The sequence below is a fragment of the Salvelinus namaycush genome, chromosome 17, assembly GCF_016432855.1.
Source record: "Salvelinus namaycush isolate Seneca chromosome 17, SaNama_1.0, whole genome shotgun sequence".
Lineage (NCBI taxonomy): Eukaryota > Metazoa > Chordata > Actinopteri > Salmoniformes > Salmonidae > Salvelinus > Salvelinus namaycush.
This window is the reverse complement of record NC_052323.1, coordinates 23,866,661-23,888,197: the sequence shown is the minus strand read 5'-3', so window position 1 is coordinate 23,888,197 and position 21,537 is coordinate 23,866,661.

The following is a 21,537-nucleotide window of genomic DNA, read 5'->3' as shown; positions in this document are numbered from 1 at the left end:
CCTGGAGACCTGAACCCAATAGAAAATCTTTGGAAGGAGCTGAAAGTCCGTATTGCCCAGCGACAGCCCCGAAACCTGAAGGATCTGGAGAAGGTCTGTATGGAGGAGTGGGCCAAAATACCTGCTGCAGTGTGTGCAAACCTGGTCAAGAACTACAGGAAACGTATGATCTCTGTAATTGCAAACAAAGGTTTCTGTACCAAATGTTAAGTTCTGCTTTTCTGATGTATCAAATACTTATGTCATGCAATAAAATGCAAATGAATTACTTAAAAATCATACAATGTGATTTTCTGGATTCCGTCTCTCACAGTTGAAGTGTACCTATGATAAAAATTACAGACCTCTACATGCTTTTTTAGTAGGAAAACCTTCAAAATCGGCAGTGTATCAAATACTTGTTCTCCCCACTGTATGTAGGAATGCTGTTCATCGATTACAGCTCAGCATTTAACACCATAGTACCCTCCAAACTCGTCATTAAGCTCGAGACCCTGGGTCTCGACCCCGCCCTGTACAACTGGGTCCTGGACATTCTGACGGGCTGCCCCCAGGTGGTGAGGGTAGGAAACAACATCCCCCCCCACTGATCCTCAACACTGGGGCCCCACAAGGGTGCGTTCTCAGCCCTCTCCTGTACTCACTGTTCACCCATGACTGTGTGGCCATGCACGCCTCCAACACAATCATCAAGTTTGCAGACGACACTACAGTGGTAGGCTTGATTACCAACAACGACGAGATGGCCTACAGGGAGGAGGTGAGGGCCCTTGGAGTGTGGTGTCAGGAAAATAACCTCTCACTCAACGTCAACAAAACAAAGGAGATGACTGTGGACTTCAGGAAACAGCAGAGGGAGCACTCCCCTATCCACATCGATGGGACAGTAGTGGAGAAGGTGGAAAGTTTTAAGTTCCTCGGCTTACACATCACGGACAAACTGAAATGGTCCACCCACACAGACAGCGTTGTGAAGAAGGCGCAACAGTGCCTCTTCAACCTCAGGAGGCTGAAGAAATTTGGCTTGTCACCAACACACTCACAAACTTTTACAGATGCACAATCGAGAGCATCCTGTCGGGCTGTATCACTGCCTGGTACGGCAACTGCTCCGCCCACAATCGTAAGGCTCTCCAGAGGGTAGTGAGGTCTGCACAACGCATCACCGGGGGCAAACTACCTGCCCTGCAGGACACCTACACCACCCGATGTCACAGGAAGGCCAAAAAGATCATCAAGGACAACAACCACCCGAGCCACTGCCTGTTCACCCCGCTATCATCCAGAAGGCGAGGTCAGTACAAGTGCATCAAAGCAGGGACCAAGAGACTGAAAAACAGCTTCTATCTCAAGGCCATCAGACTGTTAAACAGCAATCACTAACTCAGAGAGGCTGCTGCCTACTTACAGACTCAAATCATTAACCACTTTAATAAATGGATCACTAGTCACTTTAAACAATGTCACTTTAATAATGTTTACATATATTACATTACTCATCTCATATGTATATACTGTATCTTTTACCATCTATTGCATCTTGCCTATGCCGCTCGGCCATCGCTCATCCACATATTCATATGTACATATTCTTATTCCATCCCTTTATATTTGTGTACATTAGGTAGTTGTGTAGAATTGTTAGATTACTTGTTAGATATTACTGCACTGTCGGAACTAGAAGCACAAGCATTTCGCTACACTCACATTAACGTCTGCTAACCATGTGTATGTGACCAATACAATTTGATTTGATTTGATTTGATATACACTCAGGTTAATAGACTCTCTAGACACAGGTGTATAGACGATGGACTCAGGTATATAGACTCAGGTGTATAGACTCTCTAGACTCAGGTTTATAGACTATATACTCCAGTATATAGACTCTCTAGACTCAGGTGTATAGACTCAGGGTATAAACTATAGACTCAGGTGCATAGACTCTCTAGACTCAGGTGTATATAATCTTTAGACTCAGGTGTATGGACTCAGATGTAGACTCTATAGACTCAGCTCTCTAGATTCAGGTGTATAGACTCTACAGACTCAGCTCTCTAGACTCAGGTGTAGACTATAGACTCAGCTCTCTAGACTCAGATGTAGACTCTATAGACTCAGCTCTCTAGACTCAGGTGCATATAGTCTATAGACTCAGGTGTATAGACTCTCTAGACTCAGCTCTCTAGAATCAGGTGTAGACTCTATAGACTCATGTGTAGACTCTATAGACTCAAGTGTATAGACTCAGGTGTATATACTCTATAGACTCAGCTCTGTAGACTGAGGTGTAGACTCTATGAACTCAGGTGTATAGACTCTCTAGACTCAGGTGTATAGACTATAGACTCAGGTGTATAGACTCTATAGAGTCAGCTCTCTAGACTTAAGTGCATAGATTATATATACTCTGGAGTATAGACTCTCTAGACTCAGGTGTATAGACCTAGGTGTATAGACTATAGACCCAGGTGTATAGACTATAGATTCAGGTGTCTAGACTCTATAGACTCAGCTCTCTAGACTCAGGTGTATAGACTCTCTAGACTCAGGTGTATAGACTCTCTAGACTCAGGTGCATAGACTACAGACTCAGGTGTAAAGACTATAGACTCATGCGTATAGAATCTCTAGACTCAGGTGTATAGACTCTCTAGACTCATGCGTATAGAATCTCTAGACTCAAATGTATAGACTCTATAGACTCAGGTGTATAGACTACAGACTCAGGTGTAAAGACTATAGACTCAGGTGCATAGACTACAGACTCAGGTGTAAAGACTTTAGACTCATGTGTTTAGACAGGTCTAGACTCAGGTGACTCAGGTGTATAGACTCAGGTGTATAGACTACAGACTCAGGTGTTTAGACAGGTCTAGACTCAGGTGACTCAGGTGTATAGACTCAGGTGTATAGACTACAGACTCAGGTGTTTAGACAGGTCTAGACTCAGGTGACAGGTGTATAGACTCAGGTGCATAGATCCCACTCAGAAACCCAACCACATAACTGTAGTAACGCACATCCCTTTGTTTCCATTTTCACACCGGTCCGTCTTTCAGGGTGCAATAATGCTCATATTTGTCTGATCAGATCAACGTCATATCCAGGTATAGTGAATGATATTTGTCTGATCAGATAAACATCATATCCAGGTATAGTGAATGATATTTGTCTGATCAGATAAACATCATATCCAGGTATAGTGAATGATATTTGTCTGATCAGATAAACATCATATCCAGGTATAGTGAATGATATTTGTCTGATCAGATAAACATCATATCCAGGTATAGTGAATGCAGTATTTCCAAGTGGTACATTCATTCCTTAGTGTCTATGTGTGCAGGAATATCTAGCAGGAAGTGTTTTACTATCCTACTGCCTCCTCTCTTTCCATGAAGATAGAACAGCAGGCAGTTTCCTGGAGACTCTCAGGTCCTTGGTTGTCACAAGGTCATAGAGAAGATTTTAATTGCTGTGGGCTGTTATGTGCTTTCATGGGCCTCGCCATGATAAATTACTCATTGGTTGAAAAGCTAGTCTATATAAACAAGCTTATCTCCTCTCCTCTGTAATGAAAAATGAGTTGTGAGTATCATTGTTAATCACAGTAATTGTTAATGTTAAGAGGGCTGGTTTTCACCATCTCCCCCTTATTGATTGATTTTTTTTACATTACAATCCTGCTGCTTCCGCCTCACATTCTAATTCCATATAATCCTCCTAATTAGTTCTGTTTGGCCCCGTGTCTCTCATATACACTTATCTACAACACAAAGGGAACTGCTTCTCCCACTACTCACACATTATAGTGTAGATATCCATGGTCTGTCTCCATGGTCTGTGTCTCCATGGTCTGTATCCATGGTCTGTCTCCATGGTCTGTGTCTCCATGGTCTGTATCCATGGTCTGTCTCCATGGTCTGTATCCAGGGTCTGTCTCCATGGTCTGTGTCTCCATGGTCTGTATCCATTGTCTGTGTCTCCATGGTCTGTATCCATGGTCTGTCTCCATGGTCTGTGTCTCCATGGTCTGTATCCATGGTCTGTGTCACCATGGTCTGTATCCATGGTCTGTCTCCATGGTCTGTATCCAGGGTCTGTATCCATGGTCTGTGTCTCCATGGTCTGTGTCTCCATGGTCTGTATCCATGGTCTGTCTCCATGGTCTGTGTCTCCATGGTCTGTATCCATGGTCTGTTTCCATGGTCTGTCTCCATGGTCTGTGTCTCCATGGTCTGTGTATCCATGGTCTGTTTCCATGGTCTGTATCCATGGTCTGTGTCTCCATGGTCTGTGTCTCCATGGTCTGTGTCTCCATGGTCTGTCTCAATGGTCTGTAAATTAATGGTCTGTGTCCATGGTCTGTATCCATGGTCTGTATCCATGGTCTGTCTCCATGGTCTGTCTTCATGGTCTGTAAATCCATGGTGTGTGTCCATGGTCTGTCTCCATGGTCAGTGTCTCCATGGTCTGTATCCATGGTCTGTATCCATGGTCTGTATCCATGGTCTGTAAATGCATGGTCTGTGTCCATGGTCTGTCTCCATGGTCAGTCTCCATGGTCTGTATCCATGGTCTGTAAATCCATGGTCTGTCTCCATGGTCAGTGTCTCCATGGTTAGAGCGTTGGGCCAGTAGCCGAAAAGTTGCTGGATCGAATCCCTGAGCTGACAAGGTCAAAATCTGTTGTTCTGCCCCTGAGCAAGGCAGTTAACCCACTGTTCCCCGGGCGCCGTGGATGTCGATTGAGGCATCCCCCTGCACCTCTCTGATTCAGGTTAAATGCAGAAGACACATTTCAGTTGAAGGCTTTCAGTTGTACAACTGACTAGGTATCCCCCTTTCCCCCCTAAATCCATTGTCTGTCTCCATGGTCTGTGTCTCCATGTTCTGTCTACATGGTATGTGTCCATGGTCTGTATCCATGGTCTGTAAATTCATGGTATGTGTCCATGGTCTGTATCCATGGTCTGTCAATTCATGGTCTGTGTCTATGGTCTATATCTCCATGGTCTGCATCCATGGTCTGTATCCATGGTCTGTATCCATGGTCTGCCTCTCCATGGTCTATGTCCATGGTCTGTGTTTCCGTGATCTGTGTCTCCATGGTCTGTGTCCATGGTCTGTATCTCCATGGTCTGTATCCATGGTCTGTATCCATGGTCTGTGTCTCCGTGATCTGTGTCCATGGTCTGTGTCTCCATGGTCTGTGTCTCCATGGTTTGTGGATTTTACAACTGCAACATAATAACTACTGATTTTAACCTTTAATTCTGAGCTAGATTAGTGACTAACTACAATCAAGATGATCCGTCAGCTCTTGCAATGGGGAGGGCTTTGATAGCGTGAAGCCTAATTCATTTTATTCCTTTATCAAAAGGAGAAATCACTTAATTTAGCTTTCTCAAGATGGCATTATTGGTGCAGAGGATTTAGCTGATGTAATACTCTCATAATCAGGTAATATCACAGAGACACTGAGACGCTGCTGTGGTTAGGGCTCAGGGTTCGCCTATACTTCTTCGATTTATGAATATTAGTGATCTTCACCAGAATTTGAGGGGGAGATCGGATTGCATACTACCTATTACACAATAATACAATTACACTGTTGAGTAATTAAATGAGTTATCAGTAACTAAGTGATAAATCAATAGACAACAGTTTAATCTTAGCCAACTAAACAACTGAAGTAACAGGAAAGCCCTACTACCTACTGCAGTTCTGACTGAAGCGGAAGAGTAGTATGTAGCTAATTAGTTTAATAGAATGGAAAGTGAAATGTTTCAATATTTCATGGCACCTGCATGACTGTTATGATGTTAATGAATTATCTGTTTGGCAGTTAAAACAAACCCAAGGCCCCAGCCACCACTAACTCTGTGATGTTGTGCGATGGGAAGTCATTAACCTTTCCACTGCAATAGGATTCTCTTACAAGATCATCACCATGTTGATTATATAATTATTATAAATTCAATCTCTCTGTTTGGTTGGCGTTGTTAATTACTTGTCGGTAATCAGTGTCTGCTGATTATGCTGCTTCCTTGCGTCGCTTCAGAGAAGGCGGCATGGTGGAATTAGTGTGACTGGGCTATGTCCCGCTCCAGTTAGCTAGCTAGCTACCCCCCCCCCCCCCCCTCCACACCCCACCCCACTAGAGCCTCCTCATGGGTGAACACTAGGCAGGCAGCCATGGCAGGCGCCAAATCTACTCACAATTAATTATCTTTTCAGTGGGAAAGATCCGTGCCAGATCGCAGATTTTTTCTGTCTAATTAGTAGGAGCTTCTTCAATTATCCAGAGCAGGGAAGCAAGTCCCCATTTGTCAATAAATCCACCAGGGCAATAGAAGCTCATTTGAGGCTAAATTTAGGAAATTATCCTATGTACAGACATGCCAATAAGCTACATGAAAGAGCTGAATAGTGTTGAACACTTCTTTCCGTGTTTCTCTTTAGAGGTAATTGCTGTCAGAGATTTAAGGGAGGAAGAGGGTTTTACTGTTACAGCTGGTAGGAATGAACAGAACTAGTTTCTTAGATCAGTACACATAATCACAATTAGGTTATCATGGCAAATGGCAGACTGAGTGAGGATTCATTCGTTCATCCAAGCTTTCCCATAAACTATAGAAATAACACAATGTTCCATCTAACAGGATCGGAGGTTTAGATATTTAGCGTGTAAATATTGGTAGATATTCTCCTCCTCCAGTAACACTGGTAAATGATGTGATGTGCATCAGCTGAACATCTCTCCAGATGACAGCAGACTGGTAGTGGTGACATGACAGGAGTCTATGCTACATTTACATGTTCTCCACTGATCACCGTTTCATCCCAGCATCCCGCCACTCGACCCACCCAGAGAATACATTTCTCAATTCACTGATTCTCAACCTTAGGAGGAGGAGTTTTGTGCATGTTTCTGTTTTCAATGATATTGTTAATTTCAACAACTTGTGACATGATACGCTTGTCTCACCAGCATCATACTGTAGCTGTCTACCAACACTACGCTATTGGGTTGTATTGGGTTGTATTGGGTTGTAGACTATGGACCCCATCTATCCCCACCTCCAATGGTGAAGTGACACTTTGGGGAGGCATACAGCAACGTTCATTTAGCCCTGCGAGTTTTCATTCCCCAACCGTAACAGAATAGGACTTAAGGTCCTACTGCATGATTTTAATTAAAGATAAGTTCCCTTTGTCTGAGTCCATGCTTAGGCTACTAATCTGAATTCAATACATCCATATGTGGCAGGTAGGAGGCTAATGTGTAAACAGGGAAAATATTGAAACCCATTGGATTTAATTTGGCTGTGATCAATTCAGATTGACTGCACTTAACATGCAAATGCTTCTCAGGTCAAATCTCCCTTTCTCTACATTGGCGGTGGTCCCAGAACCGCGGCTCTCCTTAATCTCTCCTTCCTCTTACAAGACACCAGTATCCACACCACTGGTCACCTAAAAGCCCTGTCTGGGGCAATGGGTACATATCATTCATTCATAAGTCCAAAAATGGATGTAGCAACAGCAGATTGCCGCTTTAAGCCATTTGGGTGGAAGAAGGAGACAAAAACCATATTCGAGCCAGGTTGTTGTTGACTACTTCATTATTCTCAGCATCAAATACAGGCAAAACATATATATTGAAGAGAAACAATTCCATCAAAAGCTAGGTAAAGAACTTTGGGAACATTCCCATTGCCTCTAAAATCTAAACTTAACCCCTGTACATATCCCTTTCCTGCAGTCAAATGATCAAATCATACTCTAGTGGCTTCATGGGTGGAATTTTATTCATATTTTTTATAATTTCATCATTAATAAACATAGCTTTTTTTGCCGTAAATCTGGTGTTTCTATGTCAAATGATTGTATTATATTTCAGTCTTCCGTGATGTATATAAAGTGTCATATGCAAACTCAAAATTGAATACATTTCAACTCTATATCTGACATGGTACAGGTGTCTTTTTTTATAAGACTACCAAGAAACACTGTTTGTGACCCTGATTTAGCCCACTGCAGTAAAAGGTTAAAGTTCATATTGAAAAAAACGGAATAAAAAACAGTGTGTTTTCTGGAGTGTGTTTGCTGAAGTGTGTTTTCTGGAATGTATTTTCTGGAGTTTGTTTGCTGTAGTGTGTTTGCTGGAGTGTATTTGCTGGAGTGTGTTTTCTGGAGTGTATTTGTTGGAGTGTGTTTTCTGGAGTGTGTTTGCTGTAGTGTGTTTTCTGGAGTGTGTTTGCTGTAGTGTGTTTTCTGGAGTGTGTTTGCTGTAGTGTGTTTTTTGGAGTGTGTTTTCTGTAGTGTGTTTTCTGGAGTGTGTTTGCTGTAGTGTGTTTTCTGGAGTGTGTTCGCTGTAGTGTGTTTTCTGGAGTGTGTTTGCTGTAGTGTGTTTTCTGGAGTGTATTTGTTGGAGTGTGTTTTCTGGAGTGTGTTTGCTGTAGTGTGTTTTCTGGAGTGTGTTTGCTGTAGTGTGTTTTCTGGAGTGTGTTTGCTGTAGTGTGTTTTCTGGAGTGTGTTTGCTGTAGTGTGTTTTCTGGAGTGTATTTGCTGTAGTGTATTTGCTGGAGTGTGTTTGCTGGAGTGTATTTGCTGTAGTGTGTTTTCTGGAGTGTGTTTGCTGTAGTCTGTTTTCTGGAGTGTGTTTGCTGGAGTGTATTTGCTGTAGTGTGTTTTCTGGAGTGTGTTTGCTGTAGTCTGTTTGCTGAAGTGTATTTGCTGGAGTGTGTTTGCTGTAGTCTGTTTGCTGAAGTGTGTTTTCTGGAGTGTGTTTGCTGTAGTGTGTTTTCTGGAGTGTGTTTTCTGGAGTGTGTTTGCTGTAGTGTGTTTTCTGTAGTGTGTTTGCTGGAGTGTGTTTGCTGTAGTCTGTTTGCTGGAGTGTATTTGCTGTAGTGTGTTTTCTGGAGTGTATTTGCTGTAGTGTGTTTTCTGGAGTGTGTTTGCTGTAGTGTGTTTTCTGGAGTGTATTTGCTGTAGTGTGTTTGCTGAAGTGTATTTGCTGGAGTGTGTTTGCTGTAGGCTAGAGCAGAAGAAACCAGTGAATCAATAAAAAATGGTCAAGTCTTTGTTATTGTTCGAATTACACATTTCCACACTGCTGCTCTGTAAAGGGGCTTGTTAAGCATTTAATAGATGAACGCTCTATGGGGTCTGGATCAGGAGTGAGTGGAACAATCGCACAGTTTTACAAGGTAAGCATGCTCAAATTGATTTGTTAAACAGCATTTTTAACTCCCCCTGTTTCCACTGGCCGTTGTTTGCCCTTTGCGAGTGCCACCGAGACGACGGTAATTACAGCAAAATGTAGCGCTGTATCTGTGAATAATTTCATGAAGCAAAAAGCCGTTTTGACATCAGTAAGAGGCTGACACACTTATTGCTTCCCACCGAGACACATCAAGGAAGTTTCAGATATTTAATTTGCAATTATGCTCCCCGTTCCATCTCGGTCACATTAGCGACCTGCTGGAGACATGACAGCGGAGAAAACAGGGCTGTAAATAAGAACAATATCAACAACTAAAGGAAGATAATGAGGCCTCGCCCAGGGAGAGACGTGACGACCGGTGGAATCAGCAGGCTAAACAGGGACACAGTCAGAATGCTTAATCACCAAGGAAGGAGGAGGAAACAGGGAAACCCAGAGAGAGCTGGGGATCATACTGAATACTGCCATGATGGATCATACTGACTACTGCCATGATGGGACTGCAGCCCATCTCTACTGAAGCTACGACTTCATGACCATCACAGGTAGGGTCAAATGCCAGATGGTCTGAACTTTCAGTGACATTTAAAAAAATGTGTTCATAACTTTATATGAAATGTATTATGTAACTCAGATAATGTTTGCATTTTGAGCATTTATCATAGAACAGTAACGGTTCACCCCAAAAAGTGTATCTTAAAAACGTTCAGATAGATGAGTTTCTCCCATGTTGGCAGAGTGGTATCTAGGTGCTCTGCTTGACTCCAGGGCAGTGAGGGACTGTGTGTGTGTGTGTGTGTGTGTGTGTGTGTGTGTGTGTGTGTGTGTGTGTGTGTGTGTGTGTGTGTGTGTGTGTGTGTGTGTGTGTGTGTGTGTGTGTGTGTGTGTGTGTGTGTGTGTGTGTGTGTGTGTGTGTGTGTGTGTGTTTTCACGTGGGGAAAAGACACCGGTATAAAGGATGAAATTGAACGGATTAGCATGGGCCGTTCTGCTTTTGATTGCCTCTGACTGAAAATATTTGAAAGCCACCAGGGGCCCCTCAGATGTTATGATATGGTCAATTCAGGCCCCCTTTGTGTTTTGCGACGGGTTCCTGTTATAGAAATTGAATTGATATTTTGTAAACTTCATTTGCGGATAATGTGATCTGACAGGGACAAATTCAGAGCCGAATTGTTTTCAAACCGACTCCAAATGAAAGTTATTACGGGGTAAATGGGCATTTCTTTGTCTTCCCTCTTCCCCTCCTGCATTGGCCCAGTCCCTTATACCCTGAATATGTATCCATTTTCAGGGTAATTGAATTGATACTGTCATGTGCAGGGCAAACAGCATCACGCAGCAGGGCGGATAGCCCAGGTGATTGAATTGGAAAGGGGAGAAAATATTTCCTTCTGTGCAAGCCCACTAGGTCACAGTGTCATCATAAGATAGACACACCTCACTGTTTTCTGATTACACAGACGGCCCCAATTGTCTTTCCAATAATCTCCCCCTGATATAATGCAGACTTTTCCAATTCCGCAGGCTCCAGCCAGACCTCAGATGTGTTACATATTAATTCCCCTCCCCGGAAAATTTGCTCAGCTTTAGTTCAAATTCAGTTAGCTGGATTGATGAAAGTGGCAAAAGGATACGACGTTTACTGATTCTCCCTTTTCACCTTTGATTAGCTCCACTTGTGAATTATTCCTCTGCTGTCACTGCTATTAAGCTGCCGGGAGGCCCGGACTGCAGCTCCACAGAGGGAAAATTAGATGGGCCAGCCACTGCAACCTGCTGCGCACCGCTCTCTCTACACCTGCCCTAGGGCTAGGCAACAAGGACAGGGGGAAAATAAGGTGTTTTATACCAAAACTAATGTGTGGGGTAATGCCAACACAATAACACTGAGAAACCTGATGAATCCTGTTATAATGCAGATATTTGCTGTGCCTGACTTGGGGTCGACTGACACTTATGTTTGAGGCTGCATCTTATCTTTTCTGAACCACTTATATTAGGTGGGATGTTAAACTCCTCCTGTACACTAAAACAATTTCCATACAGACAAACAACAGAAAAAAAGAACAGTGTGAACTTGTATTTACACAATAGGTCTTTGTTAGTGAGTAAACACAAGCCTAATTACCTATCTCATGTTAAATAATTCTTTATGGACATTTAGAGGGCATGTAATTTCCACGGTCATAAACATTGACTTGGGTCTGCAGGACATGACTTGAATTCTGCCATAAAAATCATCTCTGATGGCAACCTGCCAAGCTAGCTTGATGTTGGCGCTCACACTTTGTCATAAAATACTAATTGCTTATTGACCAAGACTCTATATGGAGATAAGAGGCAGCGTGGACGCCAAGCATAAAGGAACAGATATCACGGGTCATTTGGAAATGTGATGGGAGGAGGTGAGTACTTAGTGCAAGTGTCTGAGAAATCTATGCACCCCCATATTCATATTTATGTCCACAGAGACTGTTGAAGAATTTAAGGTTAACCCACTGTCATTTTCCCCTGCAGTATCAACAACATCACAGTTCATCCTCCCTGTGCACTTCACCCAATTCATGGCGTGACTGTGATCAGTGTGATGTGACTATGGCAGGTGTGCATTTGACCATTTAATAGTGGAGGGACAAACCCTGGTGGTCTTGCAGACAGACAGGTAGCCAGGATGACTGTCAGACATTCAGTGACAGACACAGCAGACCATTTCTGCTCAATGTGCACCCACAGCACCACCACCGCTTACCTTACAGGAGGCTAAAGATCTTTTAATGCTATGATTTCCAAAATGGTGTATTAACAGCAAATATTTAAGGCTCCAGCTAAGTGGACTGTTAATGGGTTAGATAGACTTGGGCTCTCAACGACACTCAGAGAAAAAAGTTGATGGGAGAAATTCCAACTGATGGTGGGTGGGACCATTAGGACGAGGGCTAGCTGATTAAAGCCACACGTCTTTATTTGGTCTCTATTACATTAAATAGCAGGATCTATTAAAGATGCACTCCGGGATCTTAAGCCCAACAAATTCGCAACATATTACACGAAATGGGATGCCGTACATAATTGGATAACATAGTACACAATTGGATGACATAGTACACAAAAACAGGGACCCGTTTTGACTCGTGAGCACCACTTTCAAAACTACTGGCTGAAATTATACAAAAGTTTGAGAGTGCATCTAACAGATAAAAGGACATGGTCTATTTCTAAGACTATTCAAGGAAGAGATTGGTTTGGTTCTGTAGCTTTTATTCATTAATCGTATTTTTAAGTGCTAGTATCAACTTATTGAAAAGGGGCAACTGCTTTTCAATGAACCTACTTGGTAGAAAAATAAATGAAATGTATGAATAAAACAGCATATTTGACTCTATGTGCATTATTCAGGACATACTGTATGAAAATGTCTTGTGATTGTTTTAGATTCACCTGCTGACTTTGATCTAAGTGTCTGTAGTCACTCACTGTCCCTCTTAAAACAGAAAATCAATGAATCAATTTCTAACCTTTACTCCTTTTCTGAAATCACTGAAGTTGCTGCACTGTGATTGGGAATGGTTCCCTCAGGATGAATCTATACTTGGTTAACGTTATGTGAATATTCTGTTGCAAGCAAGAAAAACTTTTACATTGCGTTCAATACATGTCCCCTGCAGCTAAATGAATGCACAGTACATTATTTTCATATAGCCCTAAAAGTACAATGTCAGCAAACATGGGAACACATAACACTGATGCCTGTGTAAAATAGAAAGCCATATAAAATACACATTTGGTAATTTAGACAACAATATTGAAGAACCAAGTTAGGAGATAGAGGAGCTAGAAACAGATACAGTGACACACACACACACACACACACACACACACACACACACACACACACACACACACACACACACACACACACACACACACACACACACACACACACACACACCAGTTAGCGCTTCTGATTTCTTTCCGTGCCATGAAATTCCAGCAAAATGTAGTGTCCTGCCTCCCCTCCACAACTGAATGTGTTCTATTATTATGGTGTGGATGTCTGGGACAGGATTAGGCTGTGAGGCTGTGTGGACTGTTATTACTACAGAAGATCAGGGCTTACACAGAGAGGCACACACACAGAGGTCCCCAAGGCCTGATGATACCCTGTTATTTCTGTATCATAACTTCAGAATAATTTTCCTCAAAAGGAATGTGCCTTTTAGATCATTAAAAAAATTCACAGACCAGATCCAATTTGAGATTATTCTATATGAAGTATCAAATAAAATATAATGTTATTTGTCACATGCTCCAAATGCAGACCATAATGCTGTGTATGTGCTTCTTAGTAGGAGGCAATCTGTAAGCCAACTCTAAATCACCAAACAAAACATTGAGACAAGACAATCACCATGGAACTATCATTGGCAAATGGCTCCCCAACCCTTCTCCAACATGTATTCTGTCCAGTCAGAGAGTACCACTGCCAGGTGATGGTGCTTAGGGCAATAGGCTGAATGAAAGAAAGAGCTCCCTCAGTTACGTATATCCTGATCAACTTCCTCACAACTACTTCACGCAAAGTGTTGTGTCTTCAACACTGGTTCAGTTAAACAGCCTTTTACCTCAGTATGAATCAGTAGACAGCCAAAGCTCTGCAACCAATATTCCAACACTTCAACCATACAGCACACTGGATAATATCACAAAAACCTCCTACAGTATAGTACCACTTTAAATGGTGAAATATGATTTCATATTTTTTTTGTGAGCATCAAGTATCCCATAGCAGAAAGCTTCATTGGGGTTTTCTTAGGTTCCAGATGCAGAGGTAAAGAAATGACTCCTTGTCCTGCTCTTGCTCAGTGGCTCAGTGCCACCCAATGATGGTGCTGTTTTCATCACCCGCCCCCCGAACCCCACCCCACCCACCCTAAAAAATAGAGCGTAAAAAAGCCATAGAGAGAAATTAGATTCCTTTTTTCCATTTATACAACTGTGATAGCAAGTAAAAAGACCAAACATTATTTGAAGATAGAAGATACCCATGATAAGGGGAGCTGGCGGGCCACGGTGGCGCTGTGACTATTTCATCTTCCATGGTAACTTAAACACCAGAGAAAGGCCTTCACACTCCATGGCCCACTACTGGCTTGCCAAGATTGACTGGGATTGTAATAATTCATAGAGTTTGGGTTTCGTTCTAGCCAAGGTGAGGAATTACATCAAGCTCCGATCAGATGGCCTGAGAGACTCTCTCTCTCTCTGCGTGCGTGCGTGTGTGTGTGTGTGTGTGTGTGTGTGTGTGTGTGTGTGTGTGTGTGTGTGTGTGTGTGTGTGTGTGTGTGTGTGTGTGTGTGTGTGTGTGTGTGTGTGTGTGTGTGTGTGTGTGTGTGTGTGTAGCTGGTTAGTCTGTTCCAGGGGAGAGAGAGAGGGAAGGAATGGACTGGAGAGAGCGGGCTGCAGCGCTGCACTACATAACACTATGCCTGGACATCCATTACCCTTCTCTCAGAGCCTCTGGCCCACTGACATTAGGAATGTGTTTAGATACAGGGGGGCGCTCGCTCCTTACACTGCGTGACATTGGGAAAGCATGTTCAATTCACAGGCCTGGGGCAAGAGCTGTCACCGTCCTTGACCTGAAGTTAAATATGCCAGTTGCTAAGGGATGGACAGGTTGGTGCTCTAGGAAGCTTGTTGGTTGGACAGGTAGGTACTGTTACCTACTGTATGTGACTTAAAACAATGGACTGGTGATGAAGCTCCCCATTATTTTTAACACGACTTCCAAATAAAAATTGCATAAACTAAATTGCCTATACTTGGAGAAATCTTTAGACACCCTTACACCAGTTTCTCCTGTGCTGTTTTGAGCCAAGGACTAGAAGGCCATTCAGGATGACTCCTGCCTAAACAATGTGGATGACGCTGAGACTCACTTTGTCCACCCAACATCTTCATCCGCTTTCCGTGCATGCACTCAGCCACCCCCCATCCCCCCTTCTTATCATTAGCTATATTCCCTTGGATACTGATACTAAATAAGTAGCCTTTACAGTGGGCCATTAAACTGGCATTTAGGCAACTGTGCGTGAAGAGCCTTCAGATAACGCTCAGAGCTGATGCAGAACCAAGTTTTTGAATCATAGCCGTCTGCAGGGTGCTTAAATCCCACCCGGCACTAAAGCATTCGAGGGTTTCATTAAAGAGGAAGTCACTCAGCAAGACAAATACCATCACAGTGAAGGAAGGGGAAAAAACATCAACAGCATGCACCCAAATCTACTGGTGGGGGGGTATAATGATGTTATATTTCCTAATTGGATGTTTTGCTATATCAATGGAGGATTACATTGAATATACGTTGCATTCTTTGTTGTTTCTTTCAATGGTTCCAAATGTTGTTAAATTGGACAATATGGGTTAAAATGCTGCTTGTGTCTCCTTTTAGAAGAAAGCCCTTTGCATGATTTGTTATCTTTGCCTTAACACGAAAAATGATACTCTGCCCTCAGCATGTGAACGTGAGATACAGATTATGAATAGCATTTCTGGTCTGAATAAACTGCCTCTTACAGACACGATCTGAGCCTTGTTGAGGCCCCACTCTACATCTGTAAGAGTCATTCATTCACAGGAGCTCTCCGCTTTCAAAAAGCCCTCCTGCCAATGCATTAAATCCATCAGCTGGCGGAGATAGCATCGTTTATAGGGATCGTTCATGATGTGCTGCCTGTCGGCAAAGTAGCCACCGTGGCTTGAATAGCCTCTCTCCAATACCGTTTTTTTTTCAACACAGTAAATCAGCACTTGAAATAAATATATATTTTAGGAAGATAACCCCCATTTCCGGCAAGTATTCATTGAAATTATGTAATAACTGCCATGGAAAAGGAGTAGACCAAGAGTAGAAAAAAATAACTAGATAAATATGGTATTTGCAAGTTCCTTTGTGGAATGGTCTTTTGTAGCGAGAGGAATTTAAACACCCAGAGGCAGAGTTAAAGTGAATGCCAAAACCCCTCTAAGCTTGTATGTCTAAAAAGAAATTCAATTAAATGGGATTTTAGGGTTCTGAATGCGCCGGAGTCTCCTCTCCACTGATAAGGGCTCCACCAAGCTGAAACCACCTTTATGCCGGGGAAATATCTGCTGCCTCTAAACGTGTAATCCTTGCTCAAAGCACAATATGGATCGCTGAAATATCAATGCACCCTGGAACCAATTTTAACACATCAAATCAACCAGGGGGTGAGAGTTGAAGATGGACTTCCTGTGGCTCAGACAGGGGGGGCCACACAAGATTTGGCGTCGGACTCTGAAAAACCCCAGTGAAGCTCTCACTAAGGCTCCCACCCCACTCGACTCAGAGACCCACTCCTTATTGTTGCCTCTGGGTGACAGACATTTCATTCCTCTTTTCCTTTAAAGAGTTGAAGTACCTGCTCTACTGTAACTACTACAGATCATCTGTCCTTTATGAGTTCCTTACGAGTCCCTTGCGAGTCCCTTGCGAGTCCCTTACGAGTCCCTTACGAGTTCCTTATGAGTTCCCCAAGGGTGGCAAATGGTGGTCATTGAACCTGTGTGTGATTTAAGTGTGTACTGTAGGTTTCTGCATAAGCCTGTATGAAGTACTTACACTAGTCTGTGATTTAGGAAACATTTAGTTTATATTTTAGTCATTGTGGCGCACTCTTTTAAAAAGTCAAGGGGTTGGTTTCAAACTATCATAAATCACTCAACTTAGAGTAACCAACAATAACGTGCACAAGACCAGAGGTAAGCATAATGTAAACACTGTTTACACCTTTTTTATTAAGCGGGCATTTAACCACCTTTTGTGAAAAAATTCATTGAAAGTATAGGGAGTGTTACTTTAGGCTACTTTACCACGAACAGTGACTAGAGTTACCCACCACATCACTGCACAATACCCAGGTTTAAGATACCATAAACTCTTTCGGAGGTGGACTTTCACATTACAGGATTATCAAAAGATACTGTATATGTTTAATCCAAATGTTTAACTAATAGTTTGAGAGTGGCAGTATTTGAATAACATTGCAATAACCTACAGACAGCCACAGCACGCAAGATAAACATTCAATCTGAATGAGACTATACTTTCTTCAATAAAGTAGTTTATGGACAGTGCCCACCCTTTAACAGAGTAATAAAACGTAAAGCTATTGTAAAATGGGATCTGTATGATAATGTCTGAGACTGTTTATACAAAAACCACAGTGTATCAGCTAGATAAAATGGAGAGTTGAAAAGGAAAAAATATAAACACTACTTGATTAAAAACAGCTCTTGGACTCTAATCAGTTCAACAAACATTTAATTTAAATCAGTTGAAGATCAGAGCGAATTAAACAAAACCAAATCCCTCCCTTGCAGCCACAATGGAGAACCACTGTGTAGACCCTTAAATGATCCATCCTACATGAGTAATTGAATGTCTAAGATCAGGGTTAATTAATGAATTACAGGCAGACCCACACAATGAGCAGCCATTAATGGGACTAAGCTGTTGGCGGGATGATTGGGTACATGAATGTTCAAGCCTACATATAGGAGGAAACTTGCGCAATCTCAAATTATTAATTAAACAAAATCTATGAAATTACTTGCTCCATTATGTACGCGAGGTCCTTCAATTTGCATTGTTGAGTGTTTCTTCACCTTTTCAGCACGGCCCAGATTAAAGTGCCTATTTGAAATCAATTTCTCTAATAATGATCTTAATGAGCTCATCAATTAAGCCTGCCATAATGGGATGTTACTGTGTGGTTCCAGTTATCACTTTAACTCTGCCACTAATTTCCATGCTTCATCTATCAAAAATGATTGGCTAATATTGTTGAGCTTCTGCTCAGGGTGATAGGGAGATCAGAGCAGTGAAAGGAAATCAGAGCGCTGAGAGGAAGTCAGAGCGCTGAAAGGAAGTCAGAGCGCTGAGAGGAAGTCAGAGCGCTGAGAGGAAGTCAGAGAGCTGAGTGGAAGTCAGAGCGCTGAGAGGAAGTCAGAGCGCTGAGAGGAAGTAAGAGCGCTGAGAGGAAATCAGAGCACTGAGAGGAAGTCAGAGCGCTGAGAGGAAGTCAGAGCGCTGAGAGGAAGTCAGATCGCTGAGAGGAAGTCAGAACCTTGATAACAATGACCATTAGGAACTCATGACCGCAACGTACATATGTGTGTGTGTGTGTGTACGTGTATGTGCGTGTCTATGTGTGTCTGAGTGTGTTTGCATGTGTGTGCATGTGCGTATGTGTGTGTCAGGATGGGTGGGGCTGGAGGAGCCAGGGTTACAGGCACCCTATTTGAAACTGCTTATGTAAATGAGTTGGATAATGGATTTCAACGTTTCGCCAGTATTTACATAAGTAAGCTGCTCAGTGGTCCGTTCCACATCAGTGATCCTATTATTCTCCCTCTTTCAGGGATGGTTATGAGCTTTGCCCTCTCCCCTGACCCCTCTCCTCACACTATGATGGCTTAACATACATATAGCTAGCCTACACACACCCACATACATATAGCTAGCCTACACACACCCACATACATATAGCTAGCCTACACACACCCACATACATATAGCTAGCCTACACACACCCACATACATATAGCTAGCCTACACCCACCCACATGCATATAACTAGCCTACACACACCCACATACATATAGCTAGCCACATACATATAGCTAGCCTACACACACCCACATACATATAGTTAGCCTACACACACCCACATACATATAGCTAGCCTACACACACCCACATACATATAGCTAGCCTACACACACCCACATGCATATAACTAGCCTACACACACCCACATACATATAGCTAGCCACCCACATATAGCTAGCCTACACACACCCACATACATATAGCTAGCCTACACACACCCACATGCATATAACTAGCCTACACACCCCCACATACATATAGCTAGCCTACACACACCCACATACATATAGCTAGCCTACACCCACCCACATGCATATAACTAGCCTACACACACCAACATACATATAGCTAGCCACATACATATAGCTAGCCACCCACATATAGCTAGCCTACACACACCCACATACATATAGCTAGCCTACACACACCCACATGCATATAACTAGCCTACACACCCCCACATACATATAGCTAGCCTACACACACCCACATACATATAGCTAGCCACATACATATAGCTAGCCACATACATATAGCTAGCCTACACACACCCACATACATATAGCTAGCCTACACACACCCACATACATATAGGTAGCCTACACACACCCACATACATATAGGTAGCCTACACACACCCACATACATATAGCTAGCCTACACACACCCACATACATATAGCTAGCCACATACATATAGCTAGCCTACACACACCCACATACATATAGGTAGCCTACACACACCCACATACATATAGCTAGCCACATACATATAGCTAGCCTACACACACCCACATGCATATAGCTAGCCTACACACACCCACATGCATATAACTAGCCTACACACACCCACATACATATAGCTAGCCTACACACACCCACATGCATATAACTAGCCTACACACACCCACATACATATAGCTAGCCTATGGGGAATAACTACCTCTGTAGATCGTGTAATAAGGGATATCTACCTCTGTAGATCGTGTAATAGGGGATATCTACCTCTGTAGATCGTGTAATAGGGGATATCTACCTCTGTAGACTGTGTGGTAGGGAATATCTCCCTCTGTAGATTGTGTAATAGGGGATATCTACCTCTGTAGACTGTGTGATGGGGATATCTCCCTCTGTAGATTGTGTAATAGGGGATATCTACCTCTGTAGATCGTGTAATAGGGGATATCTACCTCTGTAGACTGTGTGATGGGGATATCTACCTCTGTAGATCGTGTAATAGGGGATATCTACCTCTGTAGACTGTGTGATGGGGATATCTACCTCTGTAGACTGTGTAATGGGGATATCTACCTCTGTAGACTGTGTAATAGGGGATATCTACCTCTGTAGATCGTGTAATAGGGGATATCTACCTCTGTAGATTGTGTAATAGGGGATATCTACCTCTGTAGATCGTGTAATAGGGGATATCTACCTCTGTAGACTGTGTGATAGGGGATATCTACCTCTGTAGACTGTGTAATGGGGATATCTACCTCTGTAGACTGTGTGATGGGGATATCTACCTCTGTAGATTGTGTAATAGGGGATATCTACCTCTGTAGATCGTGTAATAGGGGATATCTACCTCTGTAGACTGTGTGATAGGGGATATCTACCTCTGTAGACTGTGTAATGGGGATATCTACCTCTGTAGATCGTGTAATTGGGGATATCTACCTCTGTAGACTGTGTGATGGGGATATCTACCTCTGTAGATTGTGTAATAGGGGATATCTACCTCTGTAGATCGTGTAATAGGGGATATCTACCTCTGTAGACTGTGTGATAGGGGATATCTACCTCTGTAGACTGTGTGATGGGGATATCTACCTCTGTAGACTGTGTAATAGGGGATATCTACCTCTGTAGACTGTGTAATAGGGGATATCTACCTCTGTAGATTGTGTAATAGGGGATATCTACCTCTGTAGACTGTGTGATAGGGGATATGTACCTCTGTAGACTGTGTAATAGGGGATATCTACCTCTGTAGACTGTGTAATAGGGGATATCTACCTCTGTAGACTGTGTGATAGGGGATATCTACCTCTGTAGACTGTGTGATAGGGGATATCTACCTCTGTAGACTGTGTAATAGGGGATATCTACCTCTGTAGACTGTGTGATGGGGATATGTACCTCTGTAGACTGTGTGATGGGGATATCTACCTCTGTAGATTGTGTAATAGGGGATATCTACCTCTGTAGACTGTGTGGTAGGGAATATCTACCTCTGTAGATTGTGTAATAGGGGATATCTACCTCTGTAGACTGTGTGGTAGGGAATATCTACCTCTGTAGACTGTGTGGTAGGGAATATCTACCTCTGTAGATTGTGTAATAGGGGATATCTACCTCTGTAGATTGTGTAATAGGGGATATCTACCTCTGTAGATTGTGTAATAGGGGATATCTACCTCTGTAGATTGTGTAATAGGGGATATCTACCTCTGTAGACTGTGTGATAGGGGATATGTACCTCTGTAGACTGTGTGATAGGGGATATGTACCTCTGTAGACTGTGTAATAGGGGATATCTACCTCTGTAGACTGTGTAATAGGGGATATCTACCTCTGTAGACTGTGTGGTAGGGAATATCTAC